The sequence below is a fragment of the Trachymyrmex septentrionalis genome, unplaced genomic scaffold, assembly GCF_001594115.1.
Source record: "Trachymyrmex septentrionalis isolate Tsep2-gDNA-1 unplaced genomic scaffold, Tsep1.0 scaffold33, whole genome shotgun sequence".
Taxonomy (NCBI): domain Eukaryota; kingdom Metazoa; phylum Arthropoda; class Insecta; order Hymenoptera; family Formicidae; genus Trachymyrmex; species Trachymyrmex septentrionalis.
The window spans coordinates 238943-247118 of NW_017305494.1; the positions used below are offsets into that span (position 1 = coordinate 238943).

The following is an 8176-nucleotide window of genomic DNA, read 5'->3' on the forward strand; positions in this document are numbered from 1 at the left end:
AAATGTGATAAGCTTTTAAAAGTAGAGATTTCAAGCTTTAAAACCCTTTTTTTAAATTTGAATTTCATTCATTATTGACGAAGATATTGTATATACAACTTTGAGCTAAAAAATACGCGATGACTTTTTACTACACCTAATATAAAATTCCAATACTTCTATTAACACGAAGAAGATGATATTGGAGTTTACCGACTTCAAGCGACGCATTGCAGTAAGAGGTAGGTAAGCAGTGATAATATAATTTTTAGAAAATTAAATATGAAATTTCACTAAAAGTTTGTTTCATTAAATTCTAATATTTATTTAATAGAATCAAACTATATTATAGGACGTGCGATTCCACATCGTCGGAGACGTCCCGTAGGTCGTCTTAGTTTAAGACGACCAGCTGCAGAAGCGCTCGGTGAAGTCGTACCAGCACGTGAGTTGGAAAATAATTAAAATTGATTAGAAATGAAATTAAAAATTAAATTATAAATTTCATCTATTAAAATATCAAATTTTCTAGGAAGAGCACGAATCGAGGCCCTGCGGAATATTCCGTGTAATAAGCGGAACATACCAGTGATCATATTATCATTCGGTAAGTCGAATTTTTAAAACATATCTCCCTATAAAATCAGTTTTCGTGCGATTAGAAATATAATATTAATGAAAAAATATAATTTTTGTTTCAGATAATGATTCGCACGATATTGCGATTCTTTGTGTGCCCAGCCCAGCTGAAGAACACCCTGATATTTCGCCACGAGATGAGTTTTAAATAGTTAGCAAACAAATCCCATACCAAGTTTATACAAATAATAACGAAATGTTATTTTACAGTGCGTGAAAATGAAGAAGAAGAAACTGTAGAACAAAATAAGAAGAAAGAAATTGCAGAGGAAGAGGACGAGAAGGAGATAGAGGAGAAAGAGGAGGAGAAGGAAGAAGGAGAGGGGAGAAGAGGAGGAGGAAAATAACAGTAATATAAATAGTAAAGAGCATATAACATAGTATATAACATAGTATGATCACATAACATAGAGCATATAAAATAGTAAAGAGCAAATAACAGTAATATCTCGGAAAACAGAGATATTTTTGAGGTAGAGGAAGAAGAAGAAGAAGAAGAAGAAAAAGAACAGACTCAAGAAGCTTTTGAGCAGGGAGAAGACACAGCTGAGAGAGAGAAGGAGGAGAAGGAGGAGAAACGGTACGAGGATGATGCTAAATAAAACTCCATTGAAGGTACAAAGGCAATTCAATAAGTTTTTAAGAAAAACATAGTAAAACACATTTTTTTTATTGATTCATTTTTATTTCTCAACATAGTCTCCTTTCAGCTCGATACACTTGATCCAAAGATTCTCCAACTTTTTCAAGCCGTCCGAATAATATGATTTGTCCAACCCTTCAAAATAAACCTCTGTTTCGACGATGAGCTGCTCACTGGTGGTGAATCTCTTTCCTCCGAACCATTTCTTCAAGTTTGGATGTCAAACTTTTGATCGAGGATGGGAGAATTATTTTTGACAATTACAAAAAGCTTACAAATTCTGAAAGATATCTAAACTTTTTTTCTAATCATATAGAACATAAAAGGGGAGTTGTAATTGGATTGTTAGACAGAATTTTATTCCTTTCCCATCCTAAATTCCATGATATCAATATCATTTCTCTAATCAAAACTCTTCAACAGAATGTTGAAATACCGATTGAAATTTTTATTTACAACGATTAGTAATAGGATAAAAATTCTGTCTTTAAAAAAGAATTTTGATTTAATTAAAGAACATAATGTCATTTCTAATTCGGACTCTTGTAATATTAATAAAAAATTTTTTACCATTCTTTACTTTAAAAAAACTTCTGAAAAATTCAAATTCTGTACAAGTAAATTGATTTTGATTTAGTATATAAATCAATAAATAGTATGAGCACGTTCATAAAAACTGGTAAAGACAAGATTAAAAAAGGAAAGCATTCTAAAGTTGTTTACAAAATTAATTGTCAGGATTGTAATCATTCTTATGTGGGTCAGACAAAAAGGAAGTTGAACACGCGACTGAAAGAACACATCAAAGATTTAAATAAACCTTCTAATTCCTTGTCTGTTATTTCGTGTCATAAACTGGACAATGATCACAAGATTGATTGGGAAAACTTCAGAATTCTTAATTCCGAACGTTCTTATTATAAAAGATTGGTTTCGGAGATGATACATATCAAACGGCAAGAAAATGGCTTAAATAAACAGAGTGAAATAGAACGTTTTCCTGAAATTTATCTCCCACTCATTGGAAATAGTTCCTTTCCCCACTCTTAATAATTCTCCTTTCACGTTTGTTTCCTCTCCTTTCCTCTCCTAATATAAATAGACTCCGGCTTGCTTTTTCATTATTGTCAAAAGTAATTTTTATTATCGTACCTAAGGTTTTTTAACATGTTCCGATTCGTACTGATGAGTTTTGTGCCATAAGATACGTGGTAAGTTTTGATACATCACAATTTCAAATTAATTTCCGCAAATTGTTATATAATAGTATGGATAATGTTAACAATAAGGGAAAAATTTTTTGTTTTTGTAATAGAACTTGGAAATTCCGTATCTTTACACGAAGCTTCTCATCTCTTCTTAAGAAAAATAGTAATCGCAACAGATTATTGTATCAGAAGATTATAACAGCTCTCCTGCCTTCTATTCATATTGTTATTTCATACCATAATCGAGAAGAAATTATTTTAACTTTTAAATTATGATCATTTCGGCTGTAATTATATGTACCTATTTTGCTTATTAATTCTCTATTATATCTCGTAGACCACACCCTTCTGATCCCACCAAACACAGAGCATCGTCTTTCTGCCAAAGCGATTCGGTCTTGCGGTCGATGCGATCCACTTTTCATCCCCACTAACGATACGATGCAAAAACGACTTCCTTTTGTATCGTGCAAGCAAAATTTCACATGTGTTTTTGCGTCTCTCCATCTGCCTGCCGTCCAACTCATGCGGTACCCATCTTTCGGTCTTCTGAATCTTTCCCATCTTTCGTAGGCGATTGGAAACAGCTTGTTAACTAACGCTCAATTGCTCTGCGAGTTGTTTTTGTGTTTGTGAAACATCTTCGATGCCAACCATGCTTGCAATTCCACATCTTCGTACCTTTTTGGCGGTTTTCCGTGTTCTTTGTCTGCAACATCAAAGTCACCACTTTTAAAACGCCGAAACCATCGTTCACACGTATCTTGCGATGGAGCATGTTCACCATAAGCTCCTCGAAGTAATCGGTATGATTCAGCAGCAGTTTTCTTCAAATGAAAACAAAAAATTAATGCTGTCCGCGAATGCTCTTTGTTTGGTATAAATTTCAACATATCGAAGCACACAACACTATGCAAATACAAATATCACAGCAACACAACACTATGCAAATACTTTTTTAATTTATCACTCGTGCGGGTCTGACACTTGTTGATGACACTTCAAAATGGCATAACAGTCAAATCTTTATACCACACACTGCATTGATGCGCCATCTGTTTTCTCAAATCCGCATTTCATACTTGTACACCTGGTAATTGTTTACAAATATCACAAGATATTACCTTGTTTATTTTAAAAACAACAAATCCAGCGATATATGCTACAATATCTTCAATGTAACTTTTATTTAAATTATAAAAAGCTATATGTAAGTCATAATCATGATCTTCATGTACATTTGGATTGTCTGTACACGAGTCAATGTTGTCATCATGAATGCTTATATCATCTAAATTTGTTGATTCTGCCGGTAATAGGTGCAAAAATGATGTGTTATCTTGTGCTAAACAATTTGCATACTTAGAATCATTAATTTGAGTATGTACTAATAGTTTCTTAAATGCTGCAATAAATTGCAAGCATGTAGGATTGTTATTATTTCCACAACGACTTCTCACTGCCGAAAAAAATAGTTCAAGATGATCATATGATAGTTTATAAGCCAATAAGTAATGAACGGAAGGATTTGGTACGATCCAAGTACGATCAAAGATGCCTATTACGCTATATAAAGAAATTATTATTCCAATAAATCCTATCTTACAATTACAGCGAATAATTAATTCACCGTTAACAGTCAATGATTTGATGTACGTTACAATATTCGCAATTTTGTTTCGAATGTCATGAATATTACAATCTGAAATAGACATTTTCTGTGGATCAGTATTAAATTTATTGCGTAAATTCAATCGAATGCTTCGTTTATGAGACAAAATTTTTCAGTACCCTTACTGTTTTTAAAATCTAGTAACTGCAAGTCATCACGTAAATATGCTAATGCTTTTGCAACACTGTTGCTAAGCGTTTGAGTTGCTAGAGAAACTTACATTTTTTCATTCTGCCAATTCAAATGTCGTCTAATTTTAGTTGCAGCATGCAAACGTGTTGTTCTTGAAATTGTACCAAAAAAAAAAAAATTTCTCCAGAAAAGACCACTTTATAATATTACCATCTCCGTCAACGATGACTTGCAGTTTTCCAAACAACAAGTTGCGTATCAATTTTAACATATGGCACGGATCCAAAAGTACAAAAATTTTTTTTTTAAATCGGATGTAAAAAATAAACTTGCAAATCGTTGTCAACGTTTAATTTCGCACCTAATTGTGTAGCCATTGTAAAGTGACTTCGCGGTCCATCGAAGGTGATGGAAGTGACTAAAACTCCGATTTCATGTAGAGATATTAATGTATCATTTACTATATTTGCTATAATTACTATTATATATTTCCATGCTACTCAATGAATTTATAAAATAATACGCAATTGAAACTTCCAGTGACCATTGATAACTATAAGTACAATAATACTGGCAGCTATTAGGCAAGCTTTAGATAAATCAATATCATTCATGTGTTTCTCATAAGTAATATATCCTACATAATCATTTATATATCATTCCACTTTTTTTTTAATCATTATGTCATCCATAATTAAGGAACACAGGATTACTTTATTCTTTTCGCGCGCAATTTTTGCTTTTTTTTTAAATTGTAGTGCAGGTTTACATATTCCAGGGTTACCATCCACATTGGTATACCAGGAACAAATCGTATTTTTATGAAGTAAAATCTTTAAAAACGTTTCTCATACATACTTGTGCTTTTGGAGAATAAAAATGTAAACACACAGCAAAGGTCTGTAATTCTGGAGGGAACGTGGTAAACATATAATGTTTGGATAGGAGTTTTTGGATAATAGATTTTACAACTGGAGCAGCCAACTGTAATATTTTCAAGGTATACAATTTATAATGTGATTTCCTCAATTTTGCGAGTTAAAGTTACATACCTATTCATAACAATGATTATAATTTTATAAGTATTAAAGGCGAGAACAAATAAAAGAAATAATACACGAAATTGAAACTCTATATGACATATTTACAACGATTATATCATAAGAAAATCTTGACAAAAAAATAATCTTCTAAGTATGTATAATATTCTAAGTATTATTATTAAATTATGACTTATAGTGATGCACCCTGTATAGGATAATCACAACATACGCATTTTAAGAAACATTTACGTTCATACGTTCTAAAGCTTCTTTAGAAATGAAATTATTGTCGTGTAAATGTTTATTTAACTCAGTTAAACTTTGCACTCGGTTTTTCAGTTTACATACTTGCAAATGTTGTATTTTCTTTGCCTGTTCTGCAATTTTTTCTAATGCAACGTTTAATACCATTGCTGCTTCTCTAGATACTTGGCATACATTAATAGGGCAAGTTAATAAGTTCTTAGAAAATCTGTCAGAGAGCACTCGCAATGTCATGTCATATTACTTTTTGACAAGTAGCATCTTTCAGCTGATTACTGTCAAATTTTGAGCGGTATTCATCGCGTGGTTTCATTTCTGTACACGATTAAAGCGAACAACCTTTGTACTTTTTGCAAAATAGAAAAAAACGAGTTTCGTGCAGTGATCAAACATCTACATATGAAAGATTTAACGCCGAAAAAAATCAAAACCGAGTTGGATAATGTTCATAGCACATCTGCACCAGCGTTTGCGACTATATACTATAATTAGATGAATGAATTTAAACGTGGTTGTACATCCACATGTGATGTACCTCGGGACGTCCAATTGAGGCTGCTACGCCAGAAATCATCGATAAAGTCCACGATATTGTTTTAACTGATCAACGAGTGAAAGTGCGCGAGATGTTGAGGCCATAGGCATATCGCAGGGCACAGTGATTTCAATTTTGCACAAACAATTGGGTATGAAAAAACTATCGGCAAGATGGGTGCCGCGTCTGTTCACTGTGGACCATAAGCGCGACCGTGTGACAATTTAAAAACAATGTTTGGAGATGTTTTAACGTAATCCAGATGAATTTCTGCGTCGATTCATTACTGTGGACCAAACATTACAACATGGATCCATTACTTCACACCCGAGACGAAGGAACAGTTAAAACAATGAACTTCACCGAATGAACCAGCTCCGATAAAGGTGAAGACTGTAAAATCGACCGGAAAGGTGATGACCACAGTTTTTTTGGATGCACGCGGTATAATTCATATCGATTACTTTCCGTCGAAGCAAACGATCAATGGCGATTACTACGCAGCCTTATTGGACCGTTTCAACAACATTTTAAAGAAAAAACGTCCTCATTTGGCGAAGAAGAAAGTACTCTTCTATCAAGACAATGCACGGATTCACACGTGTCCGGCACCGATAGCCAAATTCAACGAATTCTGGTACGAATTGCTTCCCCATCCAGCATATTCGCAGGATTTAACCTCGTGCCACTATTTCCTGTTTTCAAACCTGAAGAAATGGTTCGGAGGAAAGAGATTCACCACCAGAGAGCAGCTTATCGCAGAAACAGAGGTTTATTTTGAAGGGTTGGACAAATCATATTATTCGGATAGCTTGAAAAAGTTGGAGAATCGTTGGATCAAGTATATCGAGCTGAAAGGAGACTATATTGTGAAATAAAAATAAATCGATAAAAAAAAATATTTTACGATGTTTTTCTAAAAACTTATTGAATTGCCCTTGTATATACACTTCAGCTACAGAATTACAATTAAATATTGAAATTAATAATAAACATGATAAATCAATCTTATACTTTAAGAAGATAAAAAATAAGAAACAACTAATTGTTTAGATATTTTCAATAATATGTATACAAAATGAATAAATGTAAACAAAATAAATGTTACACAAAATCAAGTCAGTAGATGAATCAACTAGTATCAACTAGTAAGTATGAATTAAGAGTATTATACAAAAAAAGTCACTACTGTGTCAATATAAATAATATTTGGAGTTCTAAGTGAATGTGCTTAATTATGTACATTGGGCCTTACAGGGTTAAATAAGTAAAATTTGATGAAAATTAATATTAGTCTACACAAATATAATAATAAAAATCTACATTCGATTTAATGTAGTTTATAATAAATTAATATTTACGGTTTAACTATTTCAGCATCCACATTATCAACAATAATTCGCAGTGTGTCCGCAGATTCCATACAGCTGAAGGTATAAAATTTTGTTACACACTAAATCCCTTATTAAAAATACAATACAAAAATATTATTTATTACCTGTTTTTTTCCTGTGTTTCACTCGCAGGTTCTCCATCTATGTTTTTGCAACAAATATATACGATATAACATTACAAGATAAACTATTAGGTTGTTCGGAAAGTAATTTCGTTTTTATCCAACAGAGGACTTATTGTATGTTTTCACAGCCAACTTCACACTTAAGCCGCATAATCATTATATATTTTGATAGCTGATATAGCAAGGCTTGCTTGTGAAAAAAGTTCGATTGATTTTACGCAGTAGTTTTTGGTTGGTGCCCTATCAAATATGGAAAGTGAAAAGCAGCATTTTCGGCATATTTTACTTTTTTACTATCGAAAAGGTAAAAATGCTGTTCAAGCAAGAAAAAATTATCCGATGTGTATGGAGAAGATGTATTGACAGAACGCTAGTGCCAAAACTGGTTTGCAAAATTTCGATCCGGCAATTTTGATGTTGAAGATGCACCACGTTTTGGAAGGCCAATTAAAGCTGATGAAGACACAATAAAGGCATTAATTGATGCAAACCGGCGAATAACAACTCGTGAGATCGCTGAGAGATTAAATTTATCGAATTCG

General features: G+C 32.8%; 1 long non-coding RNA gene across 1 annotated transcript; it reads left to right on the forward strand.

The window, feature by feature from the left end:
- The first annotated feature begins 267 nt into the window (after positions 1-267).
- Positions 268-693, forward strand: LOC108750150. Its single transcript, XR_001939414.1, has 3 exons — positions 268-424; positions 512-586; positions 681-693. It is a non-coding gene; the product is annotated as an uncharacterized LOC108750150 (long non-coding RNA).
- Positions 694-8176: the final 7483 nt, after the last annotated feature.